Source organism: Schistocerca serialis, chromosome 12 (assembly GCF_023864345.2).
Source record: "Schistocerca serialis cubense isolate TAMUIC-IGC-003099 chromosome 12, iqSchSeri2.2, whole genome shotgun sequence".
NCBI classification, from domain to species: Eukaryota; Metazoa; Arthropoda; class Insecta; order Orthoptera; family Acrididae; genus Schistocerca; species Schistocerca serialis.
The window spans coordinates 9,119,086-9,146,610 of NC_064649.1; the positions used below are offsets into that span (position 1 = coordinate 9,119,086).

Below are 27,525 nucleotides of genomic sequence, written 5' to 3' on the forward strand. Positions count from 1 at the left end.
TAAATACAACATACACCTCAAAGGCGTGACAATAAGCGAGAGGCATTTCATTTTAGAGCTAACTTTGTTCATTGCTGTTTTCATTCTCATAGTGGATGTCTGCTCCTCAACAGTCGAGACACTGCTGAGCTGCGACGTCAAAACGTAAAATGCCCCGCCCACAGCAGGTAAAGATGTTTACTCACTGTCGCATCTTGCTGAGTACTTGTACCGCACATGTCTCCATTCACCTCTGCACAGATATGAAACAAAACGAGTGTGCACAATATGTGTTACATGATTTATTCCCTACACAATACTAATTCACTATTTTGTCACGATCATCTTTCCTCATAGTAAATAGGCAGTGGGAAATGTCATATGCCTAAATGACATGCAACACTACAGCATCTCTGTTCTTGTACCACTGGAGGTACACAGTATCAGATTTGGGTTAGCATGCTGACAGGGACACTTACCAAGTAAGTCAGCACCTGCAGATAAGTTGCTTGCAGAGTGGTGAGGTGCGGACAGCCAGAGGACAGAGTCTCCAATACCCTGGGTGAAATATCCTTGTCCAGGATCACAGTCCGCAGCTGTGGCACGGCATAAAATGTTACAATGGCCTCCTCTTCAGTTGTTTCGTAACTGCACAGAGAGCAAGAGATTTGACTTCAGTTTCAATTGTATGAGTAGAACAGCTTCAGAAATAACCCTAAATGTGGAACTATCAGTACAAATGTCCATTGCCCACTGACTACGGTATGAGTGGGAAATTAAGATCTCTTCACTTTCCAAACTGTGTAATGAAGTAATTTGTAATGGCTGTGATGAGCTAATGACCATAAAAGGATATTTCCATTAACAAGTTCTTACACAAAAAAAATACAGAAATTAGTCACACAATTAGAAATGTTTGCTGATTCTTTCACAGCATCCCCTATATGAGAAGATTTTTCATTACTTATCTCTAACAAATTTTCTTTGTAATTTTGGGATGACCACAGCAGCCAATGCAGAAGCAATGTGTAGAATTTAGGCTTATGTACATGTGTTTTATTGTACACAAACAGTCCAATTTCAAATGGTGTTTTAACACAATACATAAGTAAAATGTAGTAAAGATGCTTCTAACAGGCAGTTATCTAAAAACAGCAGCAGCATACTTGAAAAAAAAAAAAAAAAAAAAAAAAAAAAAACCAGGGTCATAAGAGAGCTGGTATACAAAAATAATTCAGAACAACCCACTGTTCAAATTGGACAACATCACGACATATTTCTTCATAATACACTCGAGGTGCAACATTCAATCTAGAAACTTCTAAAGAAAATATTTTCTTCGAATAATTGACAATGCTATTAATCGTGATGTATTAGTTTTATGAGTGTTGTTTCCTATAGTTCATTTTTAGGTTTAATCTCACATCTCAAATGTACCATTTTGAAATATAGTTCAATGTTCATTTAACAAGAAGTGGACTCTTTGCAATTATTTTTCTGTTGCAGCTTCCTCCAATTTAACTCCTATAATTTACTTGTCTTTAGTATTGGTCATTACATGAGTTATGTTACGGTATTTTATTTTAGACATTTCATTCATTTATCCATCCATCCACAGCAATCTCAAATAACTGCCAAGGAAGATATTTGCAGTCTTTTTATAGTATAAATATTTGAACACACTCAGAAATAACTGCATCCAGTTGACTTTTGTGGTGGTTCAATTTTTATTAAGCTGTGACCGGTTTTGAATAACCTAAAACTCATCTTCAGATGGTATACACTGATACTGATTGTTCATTGTGGGGGTCATCTAACAGTGGCAAGGCATAAAAAATGAAACCAGTAACCACTGAATGTGACAAAGTACCAAGAATTATTTACATTGTAAAATCGACTTGAGGCGATTACTCACAGCTATAAATGTCCATAGGTTTAATCCTGGTGTTGAACAATCACAAAAGGTGACTGATTGCAGTTATTTCTGAAAAAACTATGCATCACATGTACAGCATTCCACATCCATTACAGATAAAAGTTTTATAAAATTTTCAATAAGGATATGTTGTACAGTGTTCCATATCCATTATGGGTAAAAGTTTTACAGAATACTTGATATGTAAATGCCAGAACGTATTCTGTGAAACTGTATTGTGTTGTCCCAACTGCAATTCCTGTCAGCTACATGGTAAGTAGCAGTGCTCACTGCAGGGCTGAATGCAAGTTCTAGTGTACAGTAAACATACTACAAGTAGGCAACAGATAGAAGATATTTAGGATTAGGATAATTCAGCCATAGCTGGCACAATCAATCATAACATTAAGCAGGATAGTGACAGTTTATTCTCACCATAGAATACAGATTAAGTTACTATATTATGAAGAAGATAGATGGCTATTCACCATCTAGCGGAGATGTTGAGCATAACAAAAATACTACTAAACACATAAGCTTTTAGCCAGAAGGTCTTCTCCTGAAAACACACACACACACACACACACACACACACACACACACACACACACACGCATGCAACCTCTGTCTCTGGGTGCCTAGGCCACACAGTGTTCCACATTCATTACGAACTAAAGTTTTACAAAAAGAGTGTGGCTTCAATAGCCAGATAGACTCTCTCTCTCTCTCTCTCTCTCTCTCTCTCTCTCTCTCTCTGTGTGTGTGTGTGTGTGTGTGTGTGTGTGAAGCTTTGAGTTTAGTAGTCTTTTTGTTGTTCCTGTCTGTGGCTCAACATCTCCGCTATGTGGTAAGTAGCCATTTATCCTTTTCATAATACTGACATTATTCTATCCTGGATTTCCATTGTTAGATGAAGTTACTGTGATTTGCTTGTCTTTTGTGAATGTACACCATGACTTGTTCCACACCTCTGAATATTCTTCTTGCTGATGGGAATGGATAAATAAATGAATCAAAGCAAGAGAAGGAAAAAACAGTGGAGGAACATGGACCAGGGAGAAAGGTGTGCAAAGGGAACCTGCCTTGTAGAACAATTAAATCACTGCCAACTGTTGGTTTAAGACTTGTAAAATAAGGTTGTGTGTATGGAATAGACCTACAGACACCACAATGGAAATGATAAAATATTTAAAATGTAGTAAATGAAGTAGGCAAATAGAAATATATTTGTCTAAAAAAAAATATATGAGCAAGAAGTGCAAAATGATCAAGCAGGAATGGCGAGAGGAAAAATACACTACTGGCCATTAAAATTGCTACACCAAGAAGAAATGCAGATGATAAATGGGTATCCATTGGACAAATATATTAAACTAGAACTGATATGTGATTACAAAATGGTTCAAATGGCTCTAATCACCATGGGACTTGACGTCTGAGGTCATCAGTCCCCTAGACTTATAACTACTTAAACCTAACTAACCTAAGGATATCACACACATCCATGCCTGAAGCAGGATTCAAACGTGCAACCATAGCAGAAGCACGGTTCCAGCCTGAAGCGCCAAGAACCGCTCGGCCACAGCGGCCGGCCCATGTGATTACATTTTCACACAATTTCGGTGCATAGATCCCAAGAAATCAGTACCCAGAACAACCACCTCTGGCCGTAATAACGGCCTTGATACGCCTGGGCATTGAGTCAAACAGAGCTTGGATGGTGTGTACAGGTACAGCTGCCCATGCAGCTTCAACATGATACCACAGTTCATCAAGAGTAGTGACTGGTGTATTGTGATGAGCCAGCTGCTCGGCCACCATTGACCACTTTTCAAATGGTGAGAGATCTGGAGAATGTGCTGGCCAGGGCAGCAGTCGAACATTTTCTGTATCCACAAAGGCCCAACATGCGGTTGTGCACTATCCTAGTGAAATGTAGGGTTTCACAGGGATCGAATGAAGGGTACAGCCACGGGTCGTAACACATCTGAAATGTAACGTCCACTGTTCAAAGTGCCATCAATGCGAACAAGAGGTGACCGAGACGTGTAACCAATGGCACCCCATACCATCACGCCGGGTGATACGTTAGTATGGTGATGACGAATACACACTTCCAATGTGCGTTCACCGTGATTCCACCAAACACAGATGCAACCATCATGATGCTGTAAACACGACCTGGATTCATCCAAAAAAATGACACTTTGCCATTCGTGCACCCAGGTTCATCGTTGAGTACACCATCGCAGGTGCTCCTGTCTGTGATGCAGTGTCAAGGGTAACCGCAGCCATGGTCTCCGAGCTGATAGTTCATGTTGCTGCAAACATCATCAAACTGTTGGTTGTTGTCTTGCAAACATCCCCATCTGTTGACTCAGGGATCGAGACGTAGCTGCACGATCCATTACAGCCATGCGGACAAGATGCCTGTCATCTTGACTGCTAGTGATACGAGGCCGTTGGGATCCAGCACAGCGTTTCGTATTACCTTCCTGAACCCACCGATTCCATATTCTGTTAACAGTCATTGGATCACGAGCAGCAATGACACGATACGATAAACCACAATCGCGATAGGCTACAATCAGACCTTTATCAAAGTTGGAAATGTGATGATACGCGCTTCTCCTCCTTACAAGAGGCATCACAAAAACGTTTCACCAGGCAACGCCGGTCAACTGCTGTTGTGTATGAGAAATCGGTTGGAAACTTTCCTCATGTCACCTCGTTGTAGGTGTCGCCACCAGCGCCAGCCTTGTGTGAATGCTCTGAAAAGCTAATCATTTGCATATCACAGCATCTTCTTCCTGTCAGTTAAATTTTGCGTCTGTAGCATGTCATCTTCATGGTGTAGCAATTTTAATGGCCAGTAGTGTACATAGCTGTAGATGAATGCATGACCATAGAAAACATAGGTGCCACACAAAGGAAAATTTAAGAAACCTTGAGAGAAAAAGAGAATGAGAATATCAAGAGCTCAGATGATAATTCAGCAGTCACCAAAAATGAGAATGCTAAAAGATGGAAGGAACTTGAAGATAACATAATAAAAAGAGACCAGGAAGAACATGAAGATTAAGTGGGGAGATATGATATTGCAAGAACAACTTGACAGAGCACTGAAAGATTCAAATTGAAACAAGGGCCCTTGAGTAGACAAGTCATAAGAAAACTATTCCACCTGATGTGTAATATACATGAGACTGAGAAAATACCATCAGACTTGAAGAAGACTTCCAAAGAAGGAAAGTGCTGACCATTGTGAATATCATCAAATCATCAGTTTAATAAGTCACAACTGCATAATATTAAGATTGTATGATGTACAGAAGAATGGAAAGAATGTATAATATAACAGATTGGGATTCACCAGAAGCAGTACAGAATAATTTTGATCCATAAAAAAGATATGTATGATTGTGCTCTGATTTTCAACTCACACTAATCACTGTATAATGTCATGAAGAGTAATAATTAGACTTCAAAGGATAGTACTCAATGCAAACTTCTTAAATGATGATATCAATTGTTCATACTGTAACAAACTTTGAGTTGTTAGTCTTCAATATGAGTTTGAGCAATGTATTTTGTAGAGAATGATGAAGCTTTAGGACTGGAGTACCTATTGTTGTAGCAAATAAAATATTAAGTTATTTTTAATGAAAACTTGCACACTGTAACATTTATTGTCAAAAATTTTCATCTTACAAAATTTAAATTAGAAGACTTTTTTTTACAAAATGATTTATGTAAAATGTGTCCATGTTTTCTGCTGAGTGTACAGTCACACACAAATAATTACGTACTTGTTTCCTCCATTATAAACTACATAACATATTAATTAACACAATACTGTAAGCACCATGAATTATTACTTTTCCATATAAAGGCTGCTTTCAGTCCAAAACAATTAATTGTTACCGAGTTGTTAACATGGGTCAGTACGCAGTTAGTTCAAGTTGTAATGGACTTGTAGTTAGATATCTGAAATGAACAAATGAAGAAAATTGTCAGAATATCTGTTTAGAACTTTGTTTATTTCAATTAGCAAAAACATGAGAATCACAAATGATGCAGCATAATACAAAAACTAAATTTTGTTGTATTGAAAGAACAGCAATGTTACAACTGGTTGAAGCCAACTACAGGCAATATTGCTATAGATTCTGGGGAGAAATCCACAAACAGGTGAGGCAACACTGACCCTAAGATTTATCTTAGAAGACAGGCTGAAGAAAGGAAAATCTATGTTACAGCATTGGTAGATTTAGAGAAAGCTTTTGATAATCTTTACTGAAATACACTCTTTGAAATAGATGGAGTGAAAAGTTATCTACAACTTGTACACAAATGCAGAGTTATAAGCATTGAAAGGCACAAAACAGAATCCGTAGTTGACAAGAGAGTGAGACGATACTGTTCAATGCGTATGTACAGCAAATAGCAAAGAAAACTTATGAGAAATTTAGAAAAGAAAGTAAAGTTCAGGGAGAAGTAACAAAAACTTGGAGGTTCGCTGATGACACAATTCTGTCATACATCACAAATCAGAGGACTGGCTTGTGCAGGTAACACATTATGTCTCCCAATCACCGACAGGCCCCATCTTTTCGACTAGACAGGGAATCGGTGATTGTAAGGCACTTACAGCAACAATGAATATGGCTGTAAAAAGAAATGTAAAGAAAGGTAGGAAGCTATTTCTGTTTAGCAAGAAAGACAAAAAACAGATTTCAGTTTACTTGAGCAGTCAATATGAAAAATTCACCTCCAGATTCGAATGTGATGAGCATCTACAGACAAATTTATAGAGTACTGTACAACATGCTTTAGATAGGTATGTGGTAAGCAAATTTGGACAAACAGAAAAGACTTGCCATAGTTCTTCTACCATGTTAGAATGCTGCTGAAAAAGTGAGGAGAACTCCACTGTCATTTTAAATGTAGCCAAAATGTCACAAACAAACAAAAACTGAACGAAAGCAAAATTAGCATAAGGAGATTTGTCTGCAAAGTGTTCAGTAAATTTGAAAGTCACACTGTATCTACCAATTTGACACAAAATCCTAAGTAGTTTTGTTCTTATGTTAAGTTTGTGAATAGATCAAAGCCACTTGTCCAGACATAAGAGACAGAGTCTTTGTCCCTCATATGGCAGCTACTCTTCAAGAGCTTAGAAATCAGGCTGTTGAAGATGTTGATTCAGTACACAAGGGACATGTTGATTCACGTGTGGAATGAAGTGGACAACTGTTTTGATTTTCTCCAGCAACACACGGTGCTCATGTTGAGTGTGTGCTAATATGTCTGTACCAACATAAAACTTTGAGCCTTCCTCCGTCCAGTGGCATGCACATTATGTTTATAACTTTCATAGTTTGCCTCTAATAAGCAACTGAAATCTGTACTTCCTTTTTAACTCACCCTGTACTCCTAACATCAGTTTGCTGCAGAATTCTTGAATAGATTCTGAATTCAAATATAATAAATTTCTGTGACACAGAAAAGCTTCTGTCCATAATTCAGCACAGATTTAGAGGGCATTGCTCGTGAGGAACTCAGCTTGCCCTTTTCTCACATAATATACTGTGAACTATGGACGAAGGAGAACAGCTGGATTCCACATTTCTACATTTCTGACAAGCATTTGACACACTGTCCTACTGCAAACTATTGACGAAAGTCCAAGGATGCGGATTAGGTTTCCAGATATGTGAGTGGCTCGAACACTTCTTGACAGAACCCAGTATGTTTTCCTCGACAGTGGGGATTAGACAGAAACAAGGCTATAGTCAGGGGTGGCCCAGGACCTCTCTTATTCTCTGTATACATCAGTGACCAGACAGATAGGCTGAGCAGCAATTTGTTGCTTTTTGTTAATGATGCTTTGGTGTACATGAAGGTGTTGTCATCGAGTGACTGCACGAGGACACAAAATGACTTATACAAAATTTTTAGTTTGTGTGATGAATGGTAGCTTGCTCTAAATGTATTAAAATGAAAGTTAACGCAAATGAATGGAAAAAACAATGCTGTAATGTCTTAATACAGTATTAGCTGAGTGTTGCTGGACTCAGTCCCATCGATTAAATGCCTAGGTGTACCATTGCAAAGCGATACGAAATGGAACGAGCGTTATGGGTGGTAGTAGGGAAGGTGAATGTTCAACTTTATTTTATTGGGAGAATTTTGGGAAACTGTAGCTCATTTCGAAAGGAGACTGCATACAGAACACTGGTGTGGCAATTTGCTGAGGTCAGACTGAAGGAAGATACAAAGCAAATCTGAGGTGTACTGCTAGATTTTTTACCAGAACGTTCAATTGACAGACAGGTGTTACAGAGATACTTTGGGAACTCAAATGGAATCCATGGAGAATGGACGATGTTCTTTTCATGAGGCATTATTTACAAAATGTTGAGACCTGCTGTTTGAGGCTGACTCCAGAATAATTCTACAGCCGCCAACATACATTACACTTAAGGTCCACAATGATAAGATGAGAGGAATGAGGAGACATATAGAAGCATACACACAGACATTTTTCTCTCACTCCACTTGTGAGTGGAACAGGAAAAGAAATGACCAGTAGGGGTATGAGGCACCCTCCGTCACGGACTATACGATGGCCTGGGGAGTATATATGTAGATGAAGAAGTAGAAGAAGGGTTACCAAACAGAGCCACAAAACTATAGGAGTATATCCCAAACATTGGTTTGTTGTAGAATTTTAGAACTTTTTTCATGTTCATGTATGACGTTTCTGGAGACCGAAAGTCTCCTCTGTAAGAATAAACACAGGTTCTGAAAAAAGTGAGTGCGTAAAACCCAGTTCACTCTTTTCATGCCTGAGGCTCAGAAAGCAGAACATACCAGCAGTCAGTCTGATATATTTCTTGACTTCTGAAAGGTGTTGGGTACACTTCTGCACTTCTGTCAAATAAACGAAATAAGAGTATATGGAATATTAGACTGGTTTTGGAATGAGAGTGAAGAGTTTCCAGCAAAAATTCTCAAAGGAGAGAAATCTTCAGATTTAAAAGTAACTTTGGGCATACATTAAGGAAGTGGTGGAGGACCATTACTTTCCACAACATATACATACCTTGCAACCTTATCTTCCTCTTTCATTCTAGGATCCATTATTTTACACAGCTCCAAGACGTCTTGAATGTAGGATGCTGTTGTTTCTACTGGACGCTGTGCCCTACACTTTAATTTATCTTCAGCCTTGCACTTCCGTTGTTGTGCGTCATCGAAATACTTGCGCAGTTCTGCCTGGAATACTTCCCAGCTTGTGAACTTCTCTTCGTTGTTCTCATACCATTGCTTGGCAGTACCCTCCAAGTAGAAAAATACGTTAGCCAAACACAAAGTGTCATCCCATTTGTTAAATTTGGCAATATGCTCATATAGTTCATATACCTTCAGTCACTTATTTGGATCTTGCCCATGATCACCAGAGAACCCAGAAGGATGTCTCATGTGGTGGCACACAGTCGCTGTTGTTGTAATGTCTTGTTCTCCTGCCTCCGATAGATTGCGATCTGCTGAATATGGCTCGAACTTGGGTTTCTCGCCACGTAAACGGTGGCTCCGTTGTGGCCTGATGGATGGGAACCAATGTGTTGTTGATAATGTGCACTGTCACAAGTTCCAATACCCAGTGTCTCCACCACAATAATGTCACATGGAAGAAGGTGTACTTAACCAAGGTTTATTCAGCACTTGCACATACAAGAGCTTGGAGCGAACTGCCTCCAGCCACAACACATACAGTATATATACAGCTACAGAACATCCCAGTACAGTGATTCTTGACATTTGTGGATACTTCTGGAATGTACTCAAACCAAATATAGAAATTAAAATGGTACAGTCCAGGTGAATTTTGAACTCATGACCCTCCATTCAACAGTTTAGTATCATAACCACTAAACCATGGTACTACTCAGCTCCCTTTGCAACAATATGAACAGATTTAAAGGAAAGAGGACCAAGCGAAATCTCTGCGAAACTACACCCAAGATTTAACGTCTCTCTATTTTGTGGTATCTGTACACAATTCTACATCTATACTCTGCAAACCACTGTGAAGTACATGGCAGTGGATGTGTCCTATTGTACCAGTTGTAAGGGTTTTTCCATTCCATTCACATATGGAGTATGGGAAGGATATCTGTTTAACTGCCTCTGTGTATGTTGTAATTAGTCTGACCTTGTCCTCATGATCTCAATGGGTTTGATACATAGGGACTTGTGGTATATTCCTAGGGTCATTATTTAAAGCTGATTCTCGAAAGTCTGTAAGTAGGTTTTCACAAGATCTATCTTCAAGTTTAGTTTTACCAAGTGTCAGACAAAGCTGTGACCATTCGTGCTGCCATTCTCTGTATACATCAATATCTCCTGTGAGTCCTGCGTGGTATAGATCCCACTCTCACTTGAGCAATATTCTAGGATGGGTGATATGAGTGATTTGTGAACAATCTACTCTGTAAACTGATTGCACTTCCTCATTACTCTGCCAGTAAACCAGAGCCTGCTACCTGCTTTACCCATGATTGAGCCTATGTGATCATTCCACTTTGTATCCCCACAAAAAGATACACACAGGTATTTATATGAGTATACCAATTCCAACTGTGACTCGTTGATACTGCAGTCACAGCATACTGCATTTTTTTCATATTGTGAAGGGCACAATTTTACATTTATGAACAATTAAAGCAAATTACCAGTCTGTGCACCACATTGAAATCTTAGCAATATCTGAATGAATATCTGTGCAACTTCTTTCAGACAGTACTTTGCAATAGGTAACAGCATTATCTGTGAAAATCTGAGGTTGCTATTAAAATACACAACATGGACAGCAAGGGTCTCAACACACTTCCCTAAAGTATCTATGACTCCATCCGAGATAAATTTGTGCAGCCTCCCAAACAAAATGATTAGCCCAGCCACAAATTTCTTTTGATACCCCTGCCCTACAGTTGTAACCTTGATCATATGATCATAATTGTACGTGTGTTACTATTCAAATGCTGTTTAGAAATTGAGAAATAATACATCTACCTGACTGCATCTATTCATAGCTTTCAGTATGTTGTGTGAGAAAAGTGTGGATTGGGTTTCACATGATTGATGTTTACGAAATCCATGCCAGCTGGCATGGAGCTAACCATTCTCTGTGAGGTACCACATTATGTTTGAGCTCAGAATATGTTCTCAGATTCTGCAACAAATAGATTTGAAGGATATTGGATGGTAGTTTTGAGGACCCTTCTGCTACACATCTTGTATGTAGGTGAAATCCAGTCTTTCTTCCAAGTACTTGGCACAGTTTTTTGTTCACAGTATTAAGATAGAGTACAGTTAACAGAAAACTAACTGAGCTGCAAATTGGGTGTAGAATCTGGCAGGGATTCCACTGGGCTCTGGGCTTTGTTCAGTGAGTAAGCAAACTCTTTACTGACTGCAAATGTTAAGCACACAATTTCTTGTAAGATCAGAACTATTGTTTTAAATTGTATTATGAACAATTGTGAACCGAGAATTTACTTTCAAAATCTTTTCTTAAATAATTTACTTTATTTACTAGCGATTCATCAAGAACATTAACACATTTAATCACACTAGGTAAGCGTGGAAGTAGTTGCCAGGGAGTAGCTGATGAAAATGAAATTACGTTTAATAAATCTTTTCTTAAAGAATTTACTTTATTTACTAGCAATTAATCAAGAACACATTTAATCACACTAGGTGAGTGTGGAAGTAGTTGCCAGGGAGTAACTGATGAAAATGAAATTACCTTTAACAAATGGGAATTTTATTCATATAAGCCTTTTCAAAAGCAGATTTAAAATTTATAAGCCGAAAAGCCCCCTCGAAATATCAAGTTACAATTTTATTTAGAGGCAGAAAGAACAATATTGACAGTATGAGCCTTCGGGCTGAAAAGCTTGCCGCTCCCATTCAACAGGGCCGTAGTCACGACCACCCAAAAAAATGGTTCAAATGGCTCTGAGCACTATGGGACTTAACATCTGTGGTCATCAGTCCCCTAGAACTTAGAACTACTTAAACCAAACTAACCTAAGGACATCACACACATCCATGCCCGAGGCAGGATTCGAACCTGCGACCGTAGCAGTCGCGCGGTTCCAGACTGCGCGCCTTGAACCGCTAGACCACCGCGGCCGGCACAACCGCCCACAACAACCTCTGAAAGACTACACTGGTGCAAATATGCAACACACCAGATTACTTTAAACTAAAAATTTTAGCAACTCACACAAACACATTAACTATGCACCCCGTAAGAGGAATGGAAATGGTACAAACACTCAAACTAAGAAATTATTTGCCACTGAAAGTGCAATTTGTTTTTTTTAAAAGGACTCTTACGGTGGAAGGGTGTCAACTTTATAAAAATGACTCTTTAAATAAAACCCATGAAATTCAGACTTACATAAAATGTACAACATGCTCTACATTACACATATACCGCCTCGCAAGATGATAGGCAAGATAAAAACATATTTCAAGAATTCGGCCTTTACACCTTAATTCTATAAATTCGTTAACACCGAATCCGACAAACATGACAGAGGCAGCTATTAACATACGACAGACTGACAGACAGACAGACACTAAGTGACTAACAACTGTGGACGGGAGACAGACGAGAAAGCTGGGGATGAGAGACTGACCAAGAAAACAAGTAGAATTTAACAAGTAAATAAAACAACATATCACGAATCACTCAAGTTCTAATAAACTGCGATGCCTGGTGAAGACATGGCGCAGCACCCCCAAAATGCTCTCCTGAACCGTCCGCTGCCAGCCGCTTCAACGGACGCAGGAAGGTGCACCGATCCCCCGTTGTACTGGTCCGTGACTGGCAGTACCCAAGATCGATTGACAATGACAAAGGATCGTACTGTACCAACGTCTCTATGCTGTTATTGCAGAGCATCCTGTTGCGCAAAGTACTTAGGCCACCAGTTGACCACCACACCTTTAATTAGATACAGTTTCTTATTTTTAAAGAGACGTTAAGACTGCAGAACGCTATCTAATTGCAGAAGATTCCAGTTGGAGAGGAGCCTCTGATGACAACAAGAATCTAGCCCACGCCGCAATCACACTGGCACGAAATCAGCCTTAGTACAATTGATATTGCAGCTACCTCAACCGCTGACCATGCAAACAGCCTGTCTGCCAAATAATGGGAACAACACCCTGCCTAGACAAGACACCGAAATCGTACCAAGCCACGATGGAACTACGAATAATCACTTAACAATTTTCACACACCAATGATTACTGAAGTTAAGCAGTGGTGAATAAATGGGCCTATTTAATGAACCACTCTCATTGTCTATGATACTGATCTCGTCAGAGCAGCAAATTACTTTAATTTCAGTACCTGATTATCTTGCATGATGATAAATGTGACATCCAGCTAGCAATTGTTATCTTTCACAACGAGCTTTTCACAACACAGGACGTAGTCTCTGACATTAACTCGGAACTGTTTTATTACCTGTACTAAAATACCAATCTGTCTAGCGTCTTGAAATGATTATTCTGTTTATGGACACTTCCATCACTACTGTCAGGAATTAAAACATGTTTATTTCTCCCTTAAACATTTTTCCAACTTGATGCAGTGATAATATGTAAGTGATGAGACTTCGCATGCGTCACAGAATAACGAATCTTTGTTAGTAGCAAAATCTTTGGCCTTTCCGAAAATAATTCAATTACTTCAATTAAACTTATTCATCATTTAGAAAACTTTTTTCCTTAATTGAAATCTTTTCTTTAATATTGAGAAGATCTACTTTCAGTAGATTGTTTATAATTGCATTCGTTCAAGAACCTTGTACCAAGCACATTTGAAAAACACCACATTATACGTGATATTGACTCCACTGTATCAATACCTCTGAATTACACTCTTTTATACTTCCGAAAATGATATATATATATATATATATATATATATATATATATATATATATATATATTCACACTAGATACCAAATAAATAGACGGGAAAGTTTCCTTCAACTCCAATAAAATTGGATTTATTTTCCTTCTAGGTATCTCAATACACGTTGATTATCAGCAGTGAACGAGTGCCAGCAAATATATTATCATTCCCCACAATACGGGAACAAGTAATAAAAAAATCAAACAAAAATCCTAAATGTCACCGCCACTTTTCAACTAACCTTAAGTTACAATTTAAAAGCAAATCTTGACCTCTACAGGCACTGACCACACGCGACCCGCTAAGTACCCTAAGATTTAAATCGGCCTCTCATCACCTTGATGAATCAAGTTTTGGTTTAGCTACGTGTAGCTCGTTAAATGGTTCCTTCAATTTACTATCGCTTGTCTACTCAGTGATAAATGCACACCATCACCGTATAGTGAAACAGTTCGTTGTTCCATGAGCCAATTCACTGTCTGCTGCAAGCCAGTGGTCTTGAAAATACAACTACCAACATGTGTTTGAGGCTTTCCCTTCTCGGTACACACACGCACAATACCCAAACCACCTCAATAAAAATGACAAGCAACCCAATTACCTCTGGGCATGTCGCGACCACTCAACATACAATGCAGATGGGATATCGGTCACACTGATTCCACAAAACTCAGCACCTAACAAATCAATCTCTCAATTAAATCAGGCTCACACGGGACTCACCCCAGCAAATTTTACGAACGAAACTGTTCCCACAACTATAATCAACAAAATTCCGTGCACTCTCCCAAGACTTAGGTGTCAACTGAGTAGCCTCACTACACCACGCAATGAAACGCTATAAGATCAGACCTGATATACACCACTACCACCACTTGGTCGGTGAGAGGTCTATCCGGGAACTAACCCTTTTCGTTGTACAATAGGAACCATTTAAAATGAACAAACACGCAACGCCACACCAACTTTTAACAATTAATGTAATAATCATCGATGCTGTTGATTCTTCGCAATAGCGGTCACCTGCTGCGCGTCGCTCAGGCAGCATCTCTGGGTGCAACGAGGACGATGTGGTATATCGCTGCAATCGCGCATGCTCACCACCTGCTATTCCGTAGACGCTCTCATATCATTTAGAACACAATTTGATTTTGGTTTTACCACATCATACACGTATATTATAGTGACCACCAGGTGTTATCATTGATTTATCACTGAGGACGCTCAGCACCAGTAAGGGAAAACATACCCCATGCGTTTTGACACAGCACACCGTCTCACGGTGTCGCATCTCGTGCCGGCCAGACCGATATCGTGGGTTGACTCCTGTTGCTCTCTTGTCGGCTGTGCAGCCACTACCCCTCGCTATATGGTGCACCCCACTGGCCTGACGTGGCGACCTCGGAAGTGCTGACGCTCAAGATGGACAGGTCATCTTGTGCCTCAGTGCGCGACCGACCTACCGATCGATCCAATCGCCGATGACCATTGCCTGAACAAACTCGAGCAGACTGACGGCCTAACACATACTAGCACTCCAGACGACAGACAGACACTGACTGCCCCACACTGACCCGGCTGACCAACTGACCAGACTCCGTCCGACTGCACCAACTCAAACTGACCAACCGCCGAACAGATAGCGCCCCTTAAATGCACATGAACAGGCAACCTTTCCCCACCAGAGGGAGACACCGAAGCTGCGATTGCCACAGCGGTGCCACCACCAGAAACAGAGGGTGACTCTTTACACTACGCGCTGCGGTGCGCTCTTCAAAACAGCAAATTTTACCACAGCTCAAATTGGGCAGAATAACATCTTCTGCTGTGAAACAATGGAAAATCCAGGCTGGAATAATGACCATAATATGAAAAGGATAGGTTACTATTCACCATGTAATGGGGATTTGAGGTTGCAGACAGACATAACAACCCTGCTAAACAAGTAAGCTTTCGGCCAAAAGACCTTCTTCTGAATCAGACACACACACACACACACACACACAAACACAATCACTATCCCTGGGTGCAGAGGCCAGGCTAGAGTTAGAAGTGAGCACAGAAATAATTCATTTTGACATCAGGAATGCCATGTGGGACCAGGAAATTAATTCTATTTAAATGAGACATAATTGGCTTGTATGAACCCTGAAATCAACAAAAAAATTTCTGTTCAATTTTCTACATGTTGCTTTCTGTTTTGATCACATTGTTGCTTGCGTTCTTACAGATATATCATTTACTTGGGTTAATGTGTAATATACCAGAATACTAATTTATTACCAGTAATTAATACTGTACTGTAGTCCATTTTATGTAATATATTGCATGTTTGAAAATTACAATTTTTTCAAAAATATTTACCATATTGATCCAGTTTAGCATCTATATCCCTCTAAGCTTTGGCCTCCTCCAAAATGTTCTTAAAATCTCTATCACCTATATCGTTCAAGAAGTTGTGCTACCTCAACTGTTCAATAAGTTTTTCTTTTTCCATCATTTCTGCTGTGTGCATGATGCACCTATCAACATGAAATATGTGTCCCCTGTCACTGCTGCAGTTGTCAGTGTCAGAACAAAGCAAAGAATGCACCTGCAAGTGCTCACAGTCACCGGTCACAACAGTGAATCTGTACAGTAAGACAGACTTGTGCCACCTGAAGCAATTGGTTGGGGGTTGTCACAATGAAGCCGCCCTTTGTGTGATCTACACAATGTGATAACACACATCTCAAAGATACATCCTGTCTGCCACAGCTTGAGATCACAGACTGCACGGGTGGGCCCTGTTTTGTGTGGACAGGTATTAAGAGGGGCAGAACTTGTCTCATTATGTGATGAGAGTCAATATGTAAGACATAGGAGATCCAGGATCATAGTTTTCAGAGTTTAATAGAGCTTTGGGAGACCTGAGATCAAATTAGGCTGAAGGGCTCGAGATCATTCATTCAGAATTTATGAAATTATTTGGGGCAAGTGGAGTCAAATAACTATTGAAATTAGTTTGTAGAATGAAGACACCATTAATGTACCACCAGACTTTCGTGAAAATATCAGCCATTCAGTCCCGCAGATATCTGGAACAGATAAGTGTGGAAACTATCACACAATTATCTTAACAGCTCATGCCTACAAGCTGATCACTATGTAAATATACAGAAGAATGGAAAAGAAAATGCAGATCTGTTAGATGATGATCAGTTTGGTTTTTGGAAAGGTAAAAGCACCACAGAGACAATCCTGATGTGATTGATGGTGGAAGTAAGCCTTAAGCTAAATCAAGCCACCTACATAGGATTTGTCAATCCAAAAAAAGCATTTGACAATGTAAAACGGTGCAAGATTTTCAAAACTATTAGAAAAATAAGAATAAGCTACAGGGAAAGATAGATAGTATACAGTATGTACAACAACTGAGAGCAGACAAAGAGAATGGAAGAACAAGACTGAAGTGGTTTGGATTAAAAAGGATGTGAGACAGGAAGGAAGCAATGACTTTCGAATAGGATTAAAATTAGATAAGATTCACTGATGACATTGGACATTTATATCCACAGCGAAAGAGGATAACTATTAAGGCACATTCTGAGTGGAATAGATATTTTAATGAGAATCAAGTATGGATTGAGAGTAGATCCATGAAAGGCAAAAGTAATGAGAAGTATCAGAAATGATATTAGCAATAAACTTAACATTGGAAATTGGGAATGTGAATTAGACAAAGGTAAGGAATTGTCCCACATTGGAAGCAAAATAAGACATGACAGATGAAACAAGCGGGATATACAAAGCCAACTATCACAAGCAAAGAGGGTATTCTTGGCAATGAGAAGTCAGCTATTATCAAATATCAGTCTCAGTCTGAGGAAGAAACTTCTGAGAATGTACTGTGTATTTGGAGCACAGCATTGTACAATATTGAATCATGCAATGGTGGAAAACTGGAAAAGAAGAGAATCAAACTCTTTGAGATGTGGTGCTGTAGAAGGATGCTGAAAATTAGAGGGACTGATAAGATAAGAAAGAGTAGATTCTTTGAAGAATTGGCAAAGAAAAGAGGATACAGAAAACACTGACAAGGCGAAGAGAAAGGATGACAGTACATGTGTTAAAATTTCAGGGAATAGCCTCCATGGTATTAGAGGGAGCTGTAGAGAGTAAAAAACTGCAGGGGAAGACAGACATTAGAATACATCCAACAAGTTATTGAGGACTCAGGGTGCAAGTGCTACCCTGAGAAGAAGAGGTTGGCACAAGAGAGGAATTAGGACTGATGATTAAAAAAATTGAGGTGTTAGTGTTGCACACATTTTTTCCAGCAATTACTTCAACTGCTGACGTGTAATGGTCAGTACTCCTCTTATGCGTACTCCCTCTGCTTGGAGTAGCACACAGAGCGTGCTGACCTTGTGGTGGTTGTGGTGATTCTTGAGGTTGTAAATTAAGCCTAGTAGCTGCAATATGCCTACATCAGTACTGTAGCTTCTATGGACTCACAAAAGAATGAATCTTGTCATGACTTCTGCATGGAACTGCTTAAAGGAAACTATATTTCATCAAAGGGCTCACTACACACGTGTACATTGTAAAACACAATAAAATTAATTGGAGCACAGAATGCAGTGCTTAGTATCACAACAAAACTGTTGAATATATTGAATGTAAAAGAGCAGCTTCTACATCAGGAGTAGCTTTCATTACAATTTCTGTAATTTCAATCAAACTTCTTTCCGTTACCAAATTTGAATTCTACATGCTACACATATAATGCCTACAAAATTCAGTTTTTGTACTAAGTTAATACTTAACAGTACAATTACATCATTGTCATCAGTGCTTATTGCTGATGCGTGTCCACTATGCCCTACGACTCTCATTCTTTTCTGCGACAAAGATGTCTCCCATCAACAATAATTTTTGATAATACCACAAGGTGGATTTGTATATCTGCGAGATTTAAAGTTCATAAAAATATGTTGGTGGGAAAGTATATTGTCATCAACTAGTCACTGAAGATATATGAAATTTCAAGAATCTTTAGAAACAAAAAATGGATTGTGATAGTTCTTACTTCCTTGCTTGTTAAGCACACATCATTGTACATGAATAATATGGGTCAACTGAACATATTGATACCATATGTCAGCATTATCCCAGGATATACTGATGATATGGTGTGTAGCATCATACATGCACAAAGGAAAAGAACAGCTCATTGGCAGTTTTTTTTTCTTCTTTTGCAAGGTATAGATTATGTTGAAAGTTGAAAATTGTGTTGTGAATCTTCAAAGCCGACTATTGTGAACGCAAAAACCTTGTGGTGGCATAGTGATCTGTAGCGTAGCCTGATGCACAAGTTAGTCTGAAAACTGGCAGTTTGGTTGTGAGTTGGTAAATTGGTATCGAAAGCTTCAGTTAATAACACCACAGTAGGTATACTGCTAAGTGCAACATAATCACAAATGTGTGTCATAAATTTGAAACATTTCGATTGTGAGGTAGCTGAGAGCCTAATAATCACACAGAGAATAGTCAAATGTGCCTGACTTTTGGGAAATAACAGGTTTAATTTAAGTAAAGTAGAAAATATGCAGTTCTTTACTTACAGCATTCAGCTCACTGCGACTCTTCTATAGCTGATTTTACTTTCCTATGTTCTACATTAAACTGGTTCAAAAACCATACATTTTTGAATAAAATTCTTTGGAAGTGGTATTGTGTCTCACAAGGCACAGTGTATTTTAAAATTCTTAACAAAGCTTGTATGCAGAAAAATAATATTAGAGCTCTCACACAAAAACATGGCATGCTCCATACAGGGAAGTGGCCTAGGACTTGATGAAGTCTGAAAGTAAGCTCATAACAAATATTATTCTATTTGAGATAGGCTTTACTGTTGAAATAAAAAATGTATATTGTAAATTAAGTAATGGAAAATACAGGATGAATGTATTGTATTGTAAAAGAGGTGTTTATACTATTTTGGCTGATCTATGTACACTTATTCTTTCACCATTATGTGTACATGTTCCTTCCCTATTATTCCTTAAAATAATACAACAAGAAATTTATTTCTATTTGGTGTTCATAAAATTTAGGGAGCAGGAATGCCTTCTAAAAATAATAGTTCTTGCTTTAACTTATTGTTTGCTTTAACAAAACAAGCCTGAACTGTGTACCATTTCAGGGATCCATTATGCATTTCATTTAAACATATACTAAGAGGCTGTACACACAATTTGTATTTACATTGATTAGTTTAGAACTAACAAGGACTGAAGTGGCTACAGAAAGCTGTGGGAAAAGAAACGATTTTATCAAAGAAAGAAATTTATTTACCCACATTAGTGAAGGAATTGGGATCAGATGCTTTCTGGAATTTTTGAAGGCTTGATGAGAGATGCTTATGAAATTTATAAATAAAAACAGCATCCTATGTAATGAACAACATGGATTCAGAAATAAGAGGTCAATGACAACTGCTGTGTATGAGTGCATCAATTCCATCCTAAACCTGATGGACTAAAAACAGGAAACCCTAGGAGTATTTATTGACTTGTCAAAAGCTTTTGACATGGTGGACCATAAGATTCTGCTATCAAAGATATGGAATTCGAGGTCTGTCCAACAAGTGGATCAGTTCCTTCCTGACTCATCGTAAGCAGACAGTGTGCATCAAGCACACAAATATTCAACAAAAACTGTATCTAATCACTTATCTGACTATAAACAAATTAAATGTGGTGTACCCCAAGGATCAGTAATGGGACCCCTTCTGTTTCTTCTGTACATAAATGATCTAAGCTTAAATGTTGATGCACACAAAACAACCATATTTGCATATGACACCATGATTCTACTAAAAGGAGACGACAGTTACAGCAGACAGTAAACGTGGTCACGAAGCAACTTAGCAGCTGGGCAAAGGGTAATCAGCTTGTAATAAACAGTAAAAAAACCATTGCTCTAAAATTCCACAATGTTCCTAACAAGGACATGTTTATCCCATCAGTCTCTATCAATGACGAACCAGTTGGTAACAATATTGAAACCAAATTCTTAGGACTTTGGCTGCAGAGCAACATCAGATGGAATAAGCATATTGAATATCTCAATGCAGACCTGAGCAAAACATGTTACCTTCTTTGTTCATTAAAATCATGCTGTAGTGAGAAAACAGTATTGAATGCATATCATTCATACTTACATTCTCGTCTTAGACCTTCTGGGGAAACTCTAAAACAGCTAATAGCACTTTTAAACTACAAAAAAGGGCCATTAGAATCTTGTTTGGGTGCAAGCCTAGAGACTCTTGTAAACCCCTGTTTAAGAAATCTGGTATTCCTCCATTACCATGTGTATACATTAAGGAAACCCTTTTGTTCTTTAAATTAAATGTAATAAGTAAGGACTTGAGACTGCAAAAAAACTGTGATATACATGATCACTTTACCAGACAAAACAGAAACTTACATATGACTCAAATCAGCACAGCACTGTGACAAAAAGGTACTTTTCACATGGGAGTTAAGCCTTATAACAAACTTCCTGAAAACATAAAAGCTATCACAGAGGTCAATACATTTGGAAAATCTCTAAAGTCATATTTACAGCATCACTGCTTTTACTCCATTGAAGAATATTTAAATTTATGAAAAGTGTTATATAAATACTTGCGTGTAAAGTGTATTATTGTAACCTTAAATATGTATGCCTTGAAATGAGTTTCAGCCTGTATATTTATAACTTGACTTGTCCAATGTCTTATGCATAAGCTGCTATGTAGACAACAGGACCAATAAAAAATACAACACAATACAATACAATGCTTTTCTAAGCTGCTGAAGCACATTAAGTTACAATCAATGAAAAAGGATACTGGTACAGTGATAAGAGAAGCAGTGAGCTGTGAGGATCAGCTCTTCAATGTATCAAGTTTTCTAGCTATTAACAGAACTTAGCAAGATCTCTAATTCAGTTATTGTGTAAAATTATTCCTGAAATCTGCAGCGTTACTTACAGATGTTCAGGAAATACATTATGGTAAAGCAAATGAGAAACTACAATTATCAGTGGCACGTGGAGTCAAAGGTCAATGGAAATCATCCCATCAAAGACAGATAACATATATCCACAGGACATGTGGCCTGCAACTCCAAAAGATTCCAGAAATAGTCCCCCAATTTAGATCTCTGCGAGGGGACTACAAATGGAGAAATGACCATGAGGAAAAGATTGAACAACCTACAAAAGGATAATGTTTCTACAAGTTGGGGTAGGGAATCTCAGAAGTTTGAATGTGTTAGGGAGCTTGAAAATATGAAAAGATAAAAGCCAATGCTCAATATAGCTATTGTGGGTTCAGTTAAGTGAAATGTAAAGAAGAAAAGAGTTCCTTGTCAGACGAGCATAGGGTAATATCAACAGCAGCAGAAAATGGAATAATGAGAGTAGGATTCATTATGAATAGGAAAGTAGGACAGAGAATGAGTTACTATGGACAATTCAGTGATAGGGTTATTCTCACCAGAATCGACAGCAGACCAACAACAACTACAATATTTCAGGTATACATGCCAATGTTGCAAGCAGAAGATGATGAGATAGAGAAAGTATATGAGGATATTGAATGGATAATTCAGTATGTAAAGGGAGATGAAAATCAATAGTCATGGGAGACTGGAATGCGGTTGTAGGTGAAGGAGCAGAAGAACAGGTCATGGAAGAAAATGGGCTTGGTAATAGGAATGAGAGAGGAGAAAGACTAATTGAGTTATGACATAAATTTCAGATGGTAACAATAAACACTCTGCACAAGAATCGCAAAAGAAGGAGATACACTTAGTAAAGGCTAGATGATACAGGAATCTTTCAGTTATATTACATCATGGTCAAGCAAAGATTCCAGAATAGGATATTGGACTGTAACGCACCTGGGGGTAGATATACACTCAGATCACAATTTGGTGATGATGAAGAGTAGGCTGAAGTTTAAGAGACTAGTCAGGAAGAATCAGTGCACAAAGAAGTAGGATACGAAAGTACTAAGGAATGAAGAGATACGCTTGAAGTTCTCTGAGGCTATACATACTGTGATAATGAATAGCTCAGTTGGCAGCTCAGTTGAGGAGAAATGGACATCTCTAAAATGGGCAGTCACAGAAGTTAGAGAGAAAAACATAGGTGCAAGGAAGATAACTGCAAAGAAAACATGGGTAACAGAAGAAATAGATCATGGGAATTCCAGTGTTAAATGTAGAGGAGAGAGTGAGTAGGTGGGAAGAGTACATTGAGTGTCTCTATGGGAGGAGGACTTACCTGGCGATGTGATAGAAGAAGAAACAGAAATAAATAGGGAAGAGAGAGAGGAGATACAGTTTTAGAATCAGACTTTAGAAGTGCTTTGAATTACTTAAAATCAAATGAGACAGAAGGGATTGATAACATTCATCAGAATTTCTAAATAATTGGGGGGAGTGACAACAAAATGATTACTTACACTGGTGTATAGAATGTATGGCAGTATACCATTAGACTTTCAGAAAAATGGATCCATATAATTCCCAAGAATGCAAGAACTGACAAACGTGAGAAGTATCACTCAAACAGCTGAAAAGCTTAGGCATCCAAGAATAATGTACAGAAGACTGGAAAAGAACATTGAGGAACTGTTAGATGGTGATCAGTTTGGCTTTAGCAAAGGTAAAGGCACCAGAGAGGCAAGTCTGATGTTGCTGTTGATAATGGAAGCAAGACAGAAGAAAAATCAAGACACGTTCGTAGGATCTGTTGACCTGGAAAATGTGTTTGGCAAAGTAAAATGGTGCTAGATATTTGAAACCCTGAGAAAAACGGGGGTAAGCTCTAGGGAAAGATGCATAACATACTATATGTACAAGAACCAAGAGGGAACGATAACACTGGAAGGCCAAAAACAAAGTGCTCTGATTGAAAAGGGTGTAAGACAGGGTTGTAGTCTTTTGCCCTGTTCAATCTACCGGTATATACTGAAGAAGTGTTTACGTAAATAAAAGAAAGTTTTAAGAGTGGGATAAAAATTAAGAGTGAAAGGATATAAACATTAAAATCCACTGTGACACAGCTATTCTCAGTGAAAGTGAAGAAGAATTACAGGATCTGTTGAATGGGATGAATCGTCTAATCAGTACAGAATAAGGATTGAGAGTACACCGAGGAAAGACAAAAGTAATGAGAAGCAGCAGAAATGAGAACACCAAGAAACTCAACATAGGAACAGGTGATCACAAAGTAGATGAAGTTTAGGTATTCTGCTACCTAGGCAGCAAAATAACCCCTGATGAATGGAGCAAGGAGGACTAGCACTGGCAAAAAGGACATTGCTGGCTAAGAGAAGTCTGCTAGTATCAAACATAAGTCTTGGTATGAGGAAGAAATTTCTGAGAAGGTACATTTGAAGTGTAGCACTGTATGGCACTGAGACGCAGAATGTGGGAAAACCAGAATGCGAGAGAATAGAGACATCTGAGACTTGGTGCTACCGAAGAATGTTGAAAATTAGATGGACTAAGGCAAGGAATGAGGAAGTTTTCTACAGATTCAACAAGGGAAGGAATATATGAAAACCACTGAAAACAAAAGGGGACAGGATGACAGTACAGGTGTTAAGTTATCAATGAAAACTTTCAGGGTAGTAGAGGATGCTGTAGAGTGTAAAAACTGTAGAGGAAGACAGAGATTGGGATACATGCAGCAAATAATTGAGGATGTAGATTGTAAGTGCCACTCTGATACGAAAAGGTTGGCACAGGAAATGAATTCATCATGGGCTGCATCAGTCCAGTCAGAAGACTGATCATTCGAGGGGGGGGGGGGGGGGGAGTATTTATTTACGTATGTAGCATAAATGATGTCTCCTATAATTTTAAGAACTGGGAACACATTTTAGATCAGAAGAAGAAAGATTAGAAATGGTGATGAGTAAACATTTTGAACAATAAAAAGACAGATTATCAGCTGTGTAAGTTAAAATATTAAAGGTTGATTTGATGATTAAATAAAATATAAAAACAGATGTGTGGGTGGACATTTGGAGGAAGGACTGGGGAAGGGTGAAGTGGGAGGGAGTGCTCCGAATTGACATTGAGACTTAGGAAGTGGATGGTGAGGACTGGAAGGGAATATTGCCCTGACAATGGGATGGTGGTAGGGATCTATTAGATCTGGTAGGATGGGCATACATATATTTCAGGGTGGATTTCATGGTTGTGTAAAGGAAGGCAGTTAAAGTTTCATTGAGATACAGCAGAGTAGCAGTCAGTGAAGGGGGGGGAGGGAGTGCTAGGGGGTGGGTAGTGTCGAGTTTATGGTACGGGGGTCTTCAAGCTGAAGGAGTAGTCTGGGAAATTTTTAAGTTAGCAGAGGATGCAGAGGGTGGGGGGGGGGGGGGGGGGTAAGTGGAGCCCAAACACTGGGTGGAGCACATGGCATTCGAGGATCTGTCGGCCATGATAAAAGTAAAAGGAGAGAGGAGCAGGAGTCCATGCCAGATTTGCATAACAGCCCAGAGAGTACTGTTGTGTGCCTTTTTTATACACATTACAAGAGGTAATGTAGCTGCGCTCCTTTCAAAAATATACCTTGGCTTTCTGAAAGGCATCGATAAATGTATCTGTTATGAAGGTACAATCGTGATTACAGCAGCTATTCTAACAGACGAATGAAAGCAGGAGCTCTTTACATGTTCATCTGATTTATTCATTGCAAACTTGAAAACTGTTGCTGCCTTTTCTTTCTTGGAAAGTGAAAACCTACTACTGGTATGTAGTACGTAAAGTACTTAAGAAGCTCCCCCTTATTAGCTATGGTATTCTTCTACGGGGTAATTCTCCATGGTCCAGGAAAATTTTTATTTGGCAGAAGAAAGCCATCAGGAGTATCTCTGGGATTACCAAAAATAACATTCATGTAGGTCATACTTCAAAGAGTTACAGATAATGACAGTCCCTTCTCTTTTTATAAACAGCTGCCTTTTGTACATAAAAGAAAACTTTAACAGTTACAACCTTAGGCAGTCCATTCATAATCATAACACTCGTCAAACAATTAAGATAGACATACCAACAACTCGACTCAAGAAAACACAAGACAGTTATGAACACATGGGAATAAGGCTTTTCAACACATTACCTGTGCAGGCACATTTTGTCTCTCTTAATACATTTAAAAGTAAGACTAAAAAATGGCTGAAAGACAAAGCTTTTTACAGTGTTAAAGAATTTAAAAACTCTTCAAAAATAGACCTTACTTACGAAACAACTTGCAACTCTGTTTGTACCTCTTCCTAAGCTTTTCTGTATCAAATGTATTCCTTTATTATGTATGTTCTTTTAAAATGTATACTTTAGCTTTGTGTGATACCTCACAATAGTTATATTTCTTAATATGTAAATTGTACATTACTCATGACGACATCGACTGCATGTAAATGCTTAAAGATGGATAAATAAATAAATAAATAAAAATAATGAATTACGTCGGCATATGTGCGTTCTTTGAAGACGTTTTTGTTTGGAAAAGTTGTCGCTTAAAATTACTAGTTCCTAAATTTTCTTTTAGACCGTATAGGCGACAAACAGTGAGAATAAGTCATGTGTTAATTCTTTTTCTTATGGATCAGTCATTTTTCGTGTTCTTTCTAACAACGAGTGGGAGTTTGTTTTTGCCATATAATCAAATCATTCGCATTTTCCGTGTTTCACGGTAAATTAGTAAATTATTGACAATGATAAGTCGCAGAATCTGAAACGTGAAGCTAAATAAAAACATTTTTATTCATGATTGGTTGAGAAACAGCATTGTCGTATTTGCAAATTAATCTCTTTACCCGCAGCTGAGGACTTTCCTCACTACACCAAAGTGATAACGGACTGTCAATATTCGTGTACTGTGTCATATGTCTCCTGATACATTAAACTCCGATTACCCATTATCTGAACTTTTGTTGGACGCTTGTCACGATAACGCTGCACAATACATGATTTGTTGGGCGAAATGGTGTGGGCGATCGGCCGGTCAATAAATTCGTGCCCTTCAAGAGCAAAACAGATGCTTGGCAAAAATAAAATCTAACATGCCAGTTTTCCAGTTCATATCGCGTCACAGTCGGTGTGAGGGTAGTGTCAACAACTACTTTTTTTCCGAGCATATATGTTGGCACGTTTCTTGTAGTGGTCGTTTTCGCAGCAGCTGCATATAAATTGCAGTTGTTTCAAAGAAAATGCCTTTTTTGCATGCTGCACATCGAAATTTTTATTTATGCACGCAGATGCGTTTCGCCTTTTTTTACAAGGCATCTTCAGTGGGTGTCCTGAAATATTATATGATTTGTCCATTTTTTACGTTTGGGTGCATAAATAAAAATTTCGATGTACAGCATGCAAAAAATGCAATTTCTTCGAAACAACTAATATTTATATATGTTGGCACTGCCTCAGTCCCGTAGCCAGTGGGAAGACTGTTTTAGGCAGCCAATGAGAGACGAGGAACGAGCGAAATGTTCGAAGCGCTGGAATTGAAATTGTTCGACGTTTTACACAGGTTACTCTTTCCTTGAATTTTCAGCACAGCAGATTCGACATTTTCG

The 27,525-nt window shown here is 38.6% G+C and overlaps 1 long non-coding RNA gene across 1 annotated transcript; it reads right to left on the bottom strand.

The window, feature by feature from the left end:
• LOC126427911 (uncharacterized) lies at positions 1 to 26,843 on the bottom strand. The gene is made up of 3 exons (XR_007576754.1): positions 26,767 to 26,843; positions 459 to 627; positions 1 to 232 (listed from the first exon to the last, which is right to left on the bottom strand). It is a non-coding gene; the product is annotated as an uncharacterized LOC126427911 (long non-coding RNA).
• Positions 26,844 to 27,525: the final 682 nt, after the last annotated feature.